Genomic DNA, 12500 nt, shown 5'->3' on the forward strand with positions numbered 1-12500 from the left:
TCCACCGTTGATGGGCATGAGATCCATGGCTCAAAATCACCCAAGAAGGGCCTTCTCTCGGCTGATCCTTGGCTTGCTCTTGGCCCTTGGATGGAAGATGATGGAGGGGCAGATCAGCTTGGATCCCGCGGACCGGACGCACGGGACGCGTGTCCCGGATGGCCGGGATGCGTGTCCCGGTTGGGGCTGGCAGAGTCCCAGTCCGGGAGGGACTGGGACGGGGCGCGCAGCCTGGGCGCATGGGACGCGTGTCCCGGTTGGCCGGGTCGCGCGTCCCGGCTGGCGGAGTCCCAGGCGGACTGGGACTGGGCTGGGCGCTCGGCAGGTGGGCGCGCGCGCGCGCGGGCGCGCGGGCGGGCGCGCTGGCGGGCGCGGGCGCGGGCGCGGGCGCGGGCGCGCGGGCGGGCGCGCTGGCGGGCGCGGGCGCGGGCGCGCGGGCGGGCGCGGGCGAGCTGGCGGGCGCGGGCGGGCGCGGGCGCGCCGGCGGGCGCGGGCGCGGGCGCGCGGCCGGGCGGGCGCCTGGACGCCTGGGCGCGTGCGGGCGTGCGCCTGGGCGCGCTGGCGGGCGCCTGGGCGCGCGGGCAGGTGCCTGGGCGTGCGCCCAGCGCCGTGGCTGGCCTGTGCCAGCCCCTGGGCGCGCCTGGCCTGCTGCTGGCGCGGCAGAACCGTGCCAGGCCAGCAGTTTGGCGTGCCAAGGGGCTTGGCCTTGCTGTCCATGGTGCGCGCAAGGTTCGGCCGTCTCGCGCACCTCCTTGGCTTGGCCTTGCTGATGCCGATCCTCCGCTTGGATGCTCGTGTCATGGCCGGTCTCTTCCCATGGTTGAAGGCCTTGGCGATGCTCTCCTTTGGCCTTGTCTAGGCCTTGGATCCTCCTTGGTTGCAAGCCCCAATGGCGGTGTTCATGGGGGTCCCTTAGCACATGGTTATGCACGGGCGAGCGCAAGACTTTGGCCATGGTTTGGCCCTCTTTGGTTGGCGGGGCCACTTTGGCCTTTGATTGGCACATGGTCCTCTCTTGGCATGACGATTTTTCTTGGTGTTGCTTGCATGGGTCCTCAACAAACCCCTTCCCTTGAAAAATATCCTTGCCCCCAAGGATATGCTCTGAATGTCGCCGAACTCCTTCTTCATGGGCTTCTTGTGTAGCTTCTTCTTTAGGCTTTCGGCCGTATAGTGTCTCCAACATCTTGGCCTCCCCAAGCCTCATGTCATTGTTGCCCCAATCGATTAATTGCTTCCAAGTCTTCAACCCTTCCTCATAGGAAGAGTGCTTTGCTCGAGTGTGAAGGCACCTAGGATGTCCGCCCACTTGGCTATTGTGGAAGTGCCCAGACATGTCCCTGTAGAAGTTAGGAATTATAGGCACATGGACATACCGCATGTAGAAGGTCAGCCATTCCCGGTTGTGGTCTTCTTGTGTAGTTGATGCCTTCGGTACGTCGCTCCAATAGAATAGCATCTGCCACATCTTCAATCTTCCCCAATAGGAGAAGTGCTTTGCTATGCTTTGAAGCCATCTCGGTTGTCCGCATTCGTTGATGTTGTGGAAGTGCCCGGTCATGTTCCTGCTGAAGTAAGGACTCATATGCGTATGAACATACCGACTGTAGAAGATCCGCCCTCTATGGTCATGGTAGTAAATCTGCAACTTGTTGTCGGTAAGGGTTGTATCAACATGATCTTCTATAGTCCTCCCGTGTTGATTGGCTTCATAGCTTGCTGCTGCAAGTTCTGTTGCAGCATTCTTCTCTTTGTTGTAATCATCCGGCAAGAGAGCTTGGCCGGTCTTTTGAGGCTCTGATTTGTTGTTGCGGCCATTTGCATCTTCGGAGTTGCCTAGTGTCACATCAATAGGTTCTGTTGTGGCCACCTGCAGATCTGAATTTGTGGATGCAGTTGGCTCGGTTTGCTTGGCCGTTCCTTCATGGTTGGTTGCTGCAAATTCAGTTGTAGCACCTAGTTTATTGCAGCAAATTGCTTTAGTATCCCCCACTTCGCTACAGTTGGTTCCAGCATCAAGTTCTTTGTTGTGGCTCCTGCATAGGAGTTCTTGAATACCCTCTACAGGAGCTGATTTGCTGCTGTCGTCATTTGGAGTTGCTGCCGTACTTTTGGCCTCTTCTTTGCTTGCTGGAATTTCTGCAAGTGTTTGTTCAGCAGCCTTGGTTTGGGAGGTTACCTTGGAGCGGTTGGCTGCGGTAGGAGTTGCAGAAATTTCTGTCACAGAAATTTTAGGAGTGGCTGAAACTTCTTCAGTTGCTGGGGCAAGCTCTACATCATGCTGGGCCGCAAGGTGTTTGGCCATTGTTGCGGCCTCGGAACGCTGAAGTTGGGCCTCCTTTGCTGCTGCAGTTGGTGTCTTAGCATCTGACTTTGCCCGGTTGAACCTTGGGGTGGCAGAATTTTCAGCGGGCACTGAAATTTCTGCTGCTGCAGATTTCTTTGGTAGAGAATCAGGATCACTCCCGAGCCTCTCTTGCTGTTCATCTTCCTCAGAAAATTCAGACACCATGATTTGGATTGGGGTTGCAGAATTTTGGGCAGCTGCTGGAATTTCTGCGGTTGCAGAAATTTCTGGATCATTGTTGGATTTCCTGCAGCTGCTTGCTGCTGCACCAATAGGATTTCCGGTGGTGACTTCGGCCTCCTGCAGTTCTGCAATCTGAAGATCAACAGCCTTAGTTTGATGAGGGACATTAGCTCGGTGGGCTGCTGCAATGGTTGCAGAAATTTCAGTTGTTGCTGGAATTTCTGCAGCTATAGGAATTGCCGATGCAGAATTGGGTTTCTCCGCAGTCACCCGCTGTTGGTTATCTTCTTCCAAGGTTGCTGCTGATTCCTTAGTTGTTGCAGCTAGTTGTTGTGGCTTTGGGGCTGCACGATTGGCTTTGGACTTAAGTTTGAAATCAAGTTCAGGGTCGTCGGTCAATTTGGTATTGGTGCTGGACCTTGGAAAGTTAAGTCGAGGTTCTTTTGGCCCCCTCACTTGAAGCCTTCGATCCCCCGTAGTACTCATATCATAGACATCACCAATCAGCCCCCTCCTCCTTCTATCCATGTGTTCTCTCTGGCCTTTAAGCCTTCGAGCATGGAAAGCCTCCTCTTCGGACTCCGTCTCACCATCTGCATACCATCTTTTTGCCACAACTCCTTGGCCTTCTAGTCTTCCTCCTTTTTTCCTCTCTACAACACTTCTTCTTTGGCTCATGTTCTCCCTCATATTTTTTTCTATGTTTCGCCTCATGTTATGCCTAAGGTCATCATCATCATCACTCTCGCTCTCATACCATACTTGGTTTCGCCATGGAGCATGCGACCTAGGCACTTCTCTATAAGTTTTCCTTTGTTCCTTCTCTCTTTCCCATCCACCTATTCTCCTTTCTAATCTCTCCATCTTCTCCCTTCTTTCCCTCCTTATTTCATCCATGTTCACTGCCATTGTTTTAGACAAGTTTTCCAATGCCCGGTTTAGGTTGGCTGAACTATCTTCTAGGGCTTTCAACCTCCTATCTTGGTTGTTATAATGGGGGGACTCCATCTCCTTTTAACCCTCTGTTTTAGGACTCTAAGACCTTGAGACAACAGCCCCTCAAACTCCCAAAAATCAGAACTCAACCACCTCCAAAACTTGCTGCACAAAAATTTCTGGGTTGCTGAAAATTTCTGCGGCAGTCCACAAACTTCAGCAGCCAGGTTCGCCTTCAAGGCAGACTCAAATCACCCCACGAAGAGGCCTATGACAGTGACTAATAACCTCAGATACTCTCCACAAAAAATCAGAATTAAAGCTTCAGAAAAACCCTTCTCTTAGAAACCCGACAAACACCTTGTTGCAGAATTTTTCTGCAACACAGAAACTTCTCGAACTAGTCCCCAATCCTCCTGCGGTTGTCACCCAATGGATGAACCAACCCACCTGACGTGTACACCACTCAATCAACCACCGACAGGGGTTTCACAAGGATGAAAAACAGAAAATTAATTCTCCCAATCGACTACAAGTTCAAGCCCAATATAAGATGCAGAATTTTTATGAACTTCAGACTAAGATATATGGGCTGCAGAAATTTTAATCTCCCTCGGACCAATCAATATGGGTTTCAGAAAGTTAAACAGCAATGAATCAATTATGTTTAACACCCAATTCCAATTTTCCAATACTCCAATTCAGATCTGAAAATTTCTGCAGGATCCTCAATCATCAAGATATATGTATTGCAGAATTTCAGATCAAGGATATGGGGTTGCAGAATTTTTAAAACCACTCCAGATCCTAATATGCTCCAAAAATCTATTCCCCAAACACCAACAATCAGATCTGAAATTTTCTGTAGATGAGAACGTTACCTCCTTGAAGAATATATCTCTCAATGAAAGCACCAAATTGATGGGGGCTCACGGTCCAAAGCCCCTCACCAAGCCCTTTTTTCCTTGCGCTCCTCGCGTGCGCCTCCAAAGTACGTTGATGATGGACCGATTGTAGGTAACGCCGGTGGAATAACTCAATAAAAGAGATCAACAATGAAAGCAAACTTGATTTATATTCCACTAACTTGAACAACGAAGAACAACGAAGAACAATAATAAAGAAAGCAAAAGAAATCTAGAAAGAGATTGAAGAGATCCCTTCCTAGCCCAATCTAGTGGAGATTGATTTATCAACCACTAGCCCAAGTCCTAGAACAAGAGATCTAAGGACCGAAATCTATTGAAGGCCTAACCCCCCAATAGCCCAAGCCTTACGGCCGACTCTCTCACAAGAGAAAACAAGACTCAACTCATTGATCATTCCCCTCCCTACATTGGCCCCTCACAAGCTTATTTAAAGGCTAAACCCTAGACAAAACTAAGTAACTTGTCATCTCATGGATCCAAGGCTTTTCCACCGTTGATGGGCATGAGATCCATGGCTCAAAATCACCCAAGAAGGGCCTTCTCTCGGCTGATCCTTGGCTTGCTCTTGGCCCTTGGATGGAAGATGATGGAGGGGCAGATCAGCTTGGATCCCGCGGACCGGACGCACGGGACGCGTGTCCCGGATGGCCGGGATGCGTGTCCCGGTTGGGGCTGGCAGAGTCCCAGTCCGGGAGGGACTGGGACGGGGCGCGCAGCCTGGGCGCATGGGACGCGTGTCCCGGTTGGCCGGGTCGCGCGTCCCGGCTGGCGGAGTCCCAGGCGGACTGGGACTGGGCTGGGCGCTCGGCAGGTGGGCGCGCGCGCGCGCGGGCGCGCGGGCGGGCGCGCTGGCGGGCGCGGGCGCGGGCGCGCGGGCGGGCGCGCTGGCGGGCGCGGGCGCGGGCGCGCGGGCGGGCGCGGGCGAGCTGGCGGGCGCGGGCGCGCGGGCGGGCGCGGGCGCGCCGGCGGGCGCGGGCGCGGGCGCGCGGCCGGGCGGGCGCCTGGACGCCTGGGCGCGTGCGGGCGTGCGCCTGGGCGCGCTGGCGGGCGCCTGGGCGCGCGGGCAGGTGCCTGGGCGTGCGCCCAGCGCCGTGGCTGGCCTGTGCCAGCCCCTGGGCGCGCCTGGCCTGCTGCTGGCGCGGCAGAACCGTGCCAGGCCAGCAGTTTGGCGTGCCAAGGGGCTTGGCCTTGCTGTCCATGGTGCGCGCAAGGTTCGGCCGTCTCGCGCACCTCCTTGGCTTGGCCTTGCTGATGCCGATCCTCCGCTTGGATGCTCGTGTCATGGCCGGTCTCTTCCCATGGTTGAAGGCCTTGGCGATGCTCTCCTTTGGCCTTGTCTAGGCCTTGGATCCTCCTTGGTTGCAAGCCCCAATGGCGGTGTTCATGGGGGTCCCTTAGCACATGGTTATGCACGGGCGAGCGCAAGACTTTGGCCATGGTTTGGCCCTCTTTGGTTGGCGGGGCCACTTTGGCCTTTGATTGGCACATGGTCCTCTCTTGGCATGACGATTTTTCTTGGTGTTGCTTGCATGGGTCCTCAACACCGGGGCCTGGGCGCGGGCGCGCGCAGCAGGCGCGCAGCGCGGCCGGGGCGTCGGCGCGGGCGCGCGCGGCCGTGGCCTGGGCGCGGCGCGGCCGGGGCCTGGGCGGGCGCGGCGCGGCCGGGGCCTGGGCGGGCGCGGCGCGGCCGGGGCCTGGGCGCGGCGCGGCGCGGCCGGGGCCTGGGCGCGGGCGCGCGCGCCAGGCGCGCAGCGCGGCCGTGGCCTGGGCGCGGGCGCGCGCGGCCGCGTGCGGCTGGGGCTCATGGGCGCGGCTTGGGCCGCGCATGGGCATGCCATGGCTTTGGCACGCTGGGCACCGTCTTGGCCGACCTTGGAGGCACTTGGCCAAGCATTGGAGGCCTTGGCTTGGCCTAGGCTTGGCCAAGTGTGAATGGGCTTGGCCTATTGCGAAGAGTCACGGCAAAGGTTCGACCGAAGCTCGCGGCGCCCCGGACGGAGTCGGGCCGCTCCCGCCTTTGCCGCGGCGCACGGGCGCCGCCGCCGTCCGGCCGTCGCGGCGGCCGCGCACGGCACTTCGGCTTCCTCCGTCGGCCCTCCCGGGACGCGCGACCCGTGCGACCGGGACGCGCATCCCGTGCGACCGGGACGCATGTCCGGGCGGTTCCCGTTTGCAACGCTCCTCGGTACTTTGGAACGCTTGGGGTGGGCTTTGGGCGGATGCCCCGCTGGGGTGGTAGGGAGGGGGGGCTGCTGCCGCCGCGGCGGGCCTTCCGCTCCACTCCGCACAAGCCCGCCGTGGGCACTCGCTGCGGGCGTGCCCGGCACCGTTCGTCCTCGAGGGATTCGGCCCGTCGGCTCGCTCGGATGGGCCACGCGCAGCGGGCCCACGACGGAGCCGGCACGCTCCTTCTGCTGGCGCGGCGCTCGGTCTACGCCTCCGGCCGGCCGTTGCGGCGGCCGTGCACGGCGCTTCGGATCGGTCGGCCCGTCGTCCCGTCCCTGACGAAGTTTTCGCGGCCGCGCGCGCGCGGAGTTGGATCGGCCTTACTTGGTCCGATCCTTCGCCCTCGCATGTTGCGTGGGCTCGGTCCCGTCCCGTTCGGTGAAATCTTTGTCCGCTCTGGTGCGTCCCTGTGGGTTCCTTTGTCGGTTTTGCGGGTTCGGCCGGGCCTTCCGTGCCGGCCCGTCGGCTCGCTCGGATGGGCCCCGCGGAGTTGGCCCACGACGGAGCCGGCACGCTCCTTCCGCTGGTGCGGCGCTCGGTCTATTCCTTCGGTCGGCCCTTGCGGCGGCCGTGCGCGGTGCTTCGGATCGGTCGGCCGGTCTTCCCGTCCCTCATGAAGTGTTCGCGGCCGCGCGCGCGCGGAGTTGGATCGGCCTTACTTGGTCCGATCCTTCGCCCTCGCATGTTCCGTGGGCTCGGTCCCGTCCTGTTCGGTGAGGGAGGGCGGCCCCGAATCTTTGTCCGCTCTGGTGCGTCCCTGTGGGTTCCTTTGTCGGTTTTGCGGGTTCGGCCGGGCCTTCCGCGCCGGCCCGTCGGCTCGCTCGGATGGGCCCCGCGGAGTTGGCCCACGACGGAGCCGGCACGCTCCTTCCGCTGGTGCGGCTCTCGGTCTACGCCTCCAGCCGGCCCTTGTGGCGGCCGTGCGCGGCGCTTCGGTTCGGTCGGCCGGTCTTCCTGTCCCTCACGAAGTGCTCGCGGCCGCGCGCGCGCGGAGTTGGATCGGCCTTACTTGGTCCGATCCGTCGCCATCGCATGTTGCGTGGGCTCGGTCCCGTCTCGGTGAAATCTTGGGCCGCTTTGGTGCGTCCCTGTGGGTTCCTTTGTCGGTTTTGCGGGCTCGGCGCCGGGCCTTCCGCGCCGGTCCGTCGGCTCGCTCGGACGGACCGTGCGCAGGTGGTCCCCGACGGAGCCGGCACGCTCCTTCCGCTGGCGCGGCGCTCGGTCTATGCCTCCGGCCGGCCCTCGCGGCGGCCGTGCGCGGCGCTTCGGTTCGGTCGGCCGGTCGTCCCGTCCCTCACGAAGTTCCTGCGGCCGCGCGTGCGTGGAGCGGGATCGGCCTTACTTGGTCGGATCCGTCGCCCTCGCCTGTTGCGGGGGCTCGGTCCCGTCCCGTTCGGTGAAAGCTTTGCCCGCTCTGGTGCGTCCCCGTGGGTTCCTTTGTCGGTTTTGCGGCCTTGGCGGCGGGCCTTCCGTGTCGGCCCGTCGTGGGCCCGCTGCGCGTCCGTGCGCGGTGCTTCGGATCGGTAGGCCCGTCGTCTGGGTCCCTTACGAAGCTTTGCGCGACCGCTCCTTTGTCGCCGGTCCCCTGTTAGGGCTGACCGAGCCCTCCGTTCGCCCCCTGGCCCGTCGCATGGGCCCCCGGCGCCTCCGCGGCGCCCCACCGAAAACTGTCACGACGCGCATCCAGCGCCGACGAGGTCGCAGGTTACGTGCGGCAGCCGGGGGGCTAGGCCGAGCGGCGGCGGGCCCGCCCACGGACGGGCGCGGGGAGGAGCGCAGCCGGCACGCGGCGCGGAGCGGCGGCGGCATGCCGCCGGGCGGCCGTCGGCTCAACCGTGCCCGAGTCCCGCGGGCACCGCGTCGCCCGGCCGGCGCGAGCGGCGGCGGGCCCGCCCGCGGACGGGCGCGGGGAGGAGCGCAGCCGGCACGCGGCGCGGAGCGGCGGCGGCATGCCGCCGGGCGGCCGACGGCTCAACCATGCCCGAGTCCCGCGGGCACCGCGTCGCCCGGCCGGCGCGAGCGGCGGCGGGCCCGCCCGCGGACGGGCGCGGGGAGGAGCGCAGCCGGCACGCGGCGCGGAGCGGCGGCGGCATGCCGCCGGGCGGCCGACGGCTCAACCATGCCCGAGTCCCGCGGGCACCGCGTCGCCCGGCCGGCGCGAGCGCACGAGGGCGGGAGGCAACCGGGCGGCGCCTGCGGAACCGGATGCGACGGCCGGCGCGGCACGGCCCCGACGGGTCCGCACCGAAGACCAGCGCGGTGCAGATCGACCGCTGATGAGGTCAGAGGTTACGTGCGGCAGCCGGCCGGCTGGCCCGAGCGGCGGCCGGCACGCGACGGGGATCGAGCGGCCCCGACGGCTTGCAGCCGGGCGGCCGACGGCTAGGCCGTACCGGAGTCCCGCGGTCGTTCGGGCGAAGGGGCGCATGCTGCGGGAAAGGCCTGCGGCGGCGAACCGTCCGCCCGGCCGGCCAAGCCTTCCGCGGCGGCGCGCACGTGGCGGCGCGGCCGAGATGACCGAGCGAAGCCCCGGCGATGGGCGGCGCGCACGTGTCCGTGCGGCCGAGATGACCGAGCGAAGCCCGGGCGGCGCCCGCCGTGCGCCCTGCCGGATCGCGCCTTCCGCCGGCGCGCAACGCCGGTCCCGCGTTCCGGCCGCGGGAGAGGCCTGCGTCGGCGAACCGTCCGCCCCGCCGGCCGAACCTTCCGCGGCTGCGCGCACGTGTCCGTGCGGCCGAGATGACCGAGCGAAGCCCCGGCGACGGGCGGCGCCCGCCGTGCGCCCCGGCGGATTGCGCGGCCCGCCGGCGCGCAACGCCGGGCCCACGTTCCGGCTGCGGGAAAGGCCTGCGGCGGCGAACCGTCCGCCCCGCCGGCCGAACCTTGCGCGGCGGCGCTTACGTGTCCGTGCGGCAGAGATGACCGAGCAAGCTCCGGCGATGGGCGGCGCCCTCCGTGCGCCCCGCCGGATCGCCTGCGAGCGGCGAGCGTCCGGGCGGGCCCCTTTCGCAACTTCCCTCGGTACTCTAAACACCCCTTGCCTCTCGGTCTTCCCCCCGACCCTCTCGGTATTTGCTCGGATATGTGCATGCATCGTCCCTCGTCGCCTTCGGTTATCCTCCCCGGGGTGGGCTTTGCGCCGACGCGCCAACGGGGTGGTAGGGGGGCTGCAGCCGCGGCCGCCGCGTTTCGCCATCCGCGCGTGCGCCGCCGGATCCGAGTGGAGGTCGCGGGCGACTCGTCGATGCTTGTACTAGGGGCGCATGCCGGCAGCCCCCCGCGGGGTGCGGGACCCCCGATCGGCGTGCGAGGGACGGGCGTCCGGGCGGGCCCCGTTTCCAACTTCCCTCGGAACATTAAAACCCCCCGACCCCCTCGGTCTTCGCTCCGGCCCTATCGCTATTGCTCGGATATGTGCATCCACCGTCCCTCGTTGCCTTCGGTTATCTACCCCAGGGTGGGCCTTGCGCCGATGCCCCGATGGGGTGGCAGGGGTGGGGCTGCCGCGGCCGGCGCGTTTCGGCATCCGCGCTTGGGGGCTCGGACCCGAGTGGAGGTCGCGGGCGGCTCGTCGATGCCTGCACCGGGAGCGCATGCCGGCAGCCCCCCGCGGGGCGCCGGACCCCCGATCGGCGTGCGATGGACGGGGGGAGGGGCGGGCCCGGTTTGCAAATTCCCTCGGTACTTTAAAATCTCACGGCCCTGTCGGTGCTCCCTCCGGCCCTATCGCCACTGCTCGGATATGTGCATCCACCGTCCCTCGTTGCCTTCGGTTATCTACCCCGCGGTGGGCTTTGCGCCGATGCCCCGATGGGGTGGCAGGGGGGCACGCTCTAGGCCGTGCCACGGGGCGCGGGCGCCGGCGCCGTACGTCCCTCGCGGCGGCCGTGAGCGGCACCTCGGCTTGCTCGGTCTGTCCTCCCGGGACGCGCGACCCGTGCGACCCGGACGCGCATCCCGTGCGACCGGGACGCGTGTCCGGGCCGTTCCCGTTTGCAACGCTCCTCGGTACTTTGGAACGCTTGGGGTGGGCTTTGGGCGGATGCCCCGCCGGGGTGGTAGGGAGGGGGGGCGGCTGCTGCCGCGGCGGGACTTCCGCTCCACTCCGCACAAGTCCGTCGCCTCGCGGCGGGCGCGCCCGGCACCGTTCGTCCCCGAGGGAGCCGGCACGCGCCCGCCGAGGCCCCGGCGCATGGGCGCCGCCGCCGGCCGTCCGCGCGGCGGCCGTGCGCCGGCTTCCTCCGTCGGCCCTCCCGGGATGCGCGACCCGTGCGACCGGGACGCGCATCCCGTGAGACCGGGACGCGTGTCCGGGCCGTTCCCGTTTGCAACGCTCCTCGGTACTTTGGAACGCTTGGGGTGGGCCTTGGGCGGATGCCCCGCCGGGGTGGTAGGGAGGGGGGGCTGCTGCTGCCGCGGCGGGACTTCCGCTCCACTCCGCACAAGTCCGTCGCCTCGCGGCGGGCGCGCCCGGCACCGTTCGTCCCCGAGGGAGCCGGCACGCGCCCGCCGAGGCCCCGGCGCATGGGCGCCGCCGCCGGCCGTCCGCGCGGCGGCCGTGCGCCGGCTTCCTCCGTCTGCCCTCCCGGGATGCGCGACCCGTGCGACCGGGACGCGCATCCCGTGAGACCGGGACGCGTGTCCGGGCCGTTCCCGTTTGCAACGCTCCTCGGTACTTTGGAACGCTTGGGGTGGGCCTTGGGCGGATGCCCCGCCGGGGTGGTAGGGAGGGGGGGCTGCTGCTGCCGCGGCGGGACTTCCGCTCCACTCCGCACAAGTCCGTCGCCTCGCGGCGGGCGGGCCCGGCACCGTTCGTCCCCGAGGGAGCCGGCCCGCGCCAGCCGAGGCCCCGGCGCATGGGCGCCCCCGCCGGCCGTCCGCGCGGCGGCCGTGCGCCGGCTTCCTCCGTCGGCCCTCCCGGGACGCGCGACCCGTGCGACCGGGACGCGCATCCCGTGCGACCGGGACGCGTGTCCGGGCGGTTCCCGTTTGCAACGCTCCTCGGTACTTTGGAACGCTTGGGGTGGGCTTTGGGCGGATGCCCCGTCGGGGTGGTAGGGAGGGGGGGCTGGCGCCGCCGCGGCGGGCCTTCCGCCCCCCTCCGCACAAGTCCGTTGCCTCGCGGCGGTCGTGCCCGGCACCGTTCGTCCCCGACGGAGCCGTCGCGCGCCCGACGACTTTCCGGCGCACGGGCGCCGCCGCCGGCCGTCCGTGCGCGGCGGCCGTGCGCCACTTCGGCTTCGTCCGTCGGCCCTCCCGGGACGCGCGACCCGTGCGACCGGGACGCGCATCCCGTGCGACCGGGTCGCGTGTCCGGGCCGTTCCCGTTTGCAACGCTCCTCGGTACTTTGGAACGCTTGGGGTGGGCTTTGGGCGGATGCCCCGCCGGGGTGGTAGGGAGGGGGGGTCTGCTGCCGCCGCGGCGGGCCTTCCGCTCCACTCCGCACAGGACCGTTGCCTCGCGGCGGACTTGCCCGGCACATTTCGTCCCCGACGGAGCCGGCACGCGCCTGCCGACTTCCCGGCGCACGGGCGCTGCCTTCGGCCGTCCGTGCCCGGCGGCCGTGCGCCACTTCGGCTCCCTCCATCGGCCCTCCCGGGAAGCGCGTCCCGGATGTTCGGGATGCGCACCCCGTGCGACCGGGACTCGCGTCCGGGCCGTTTCCGTGTGCAATGCTCCTCGATTCGCTGGAGCCCTTGGGGTGGGCCTTCGGAGGATGCCCCGCTGGGGAGGTAAGGGGGTGTGTCCTGCCTGGGCGGGCCTTCCGCCCGAGCCCGTCGCCCAGCGCGGATGGTCGCGCCGCGCGGGCGGGCGCGCCGCGCGTGCGCGGGGCCGTTGGCCGGTGACGCGCAAGGACGGGCGCGCTGGGCCGATCGGC

This window comes from Phoenix dactylifera, chromosome 10 (genome assembly GCF_051530095.1).
Source record: "Phoenix dactylifera cultivar Ajwa chromosome 10, Ajwa_hap1_PhDact_Kaust_v1.1, whole genome shotgun sequence".
Lineage (NCBI taxonomy): Eukaryota > Viridiplantae > Streptophyta > Magnoliopsida > Arecales > Arecaceae > Phoenix > Phoenix dactylifera.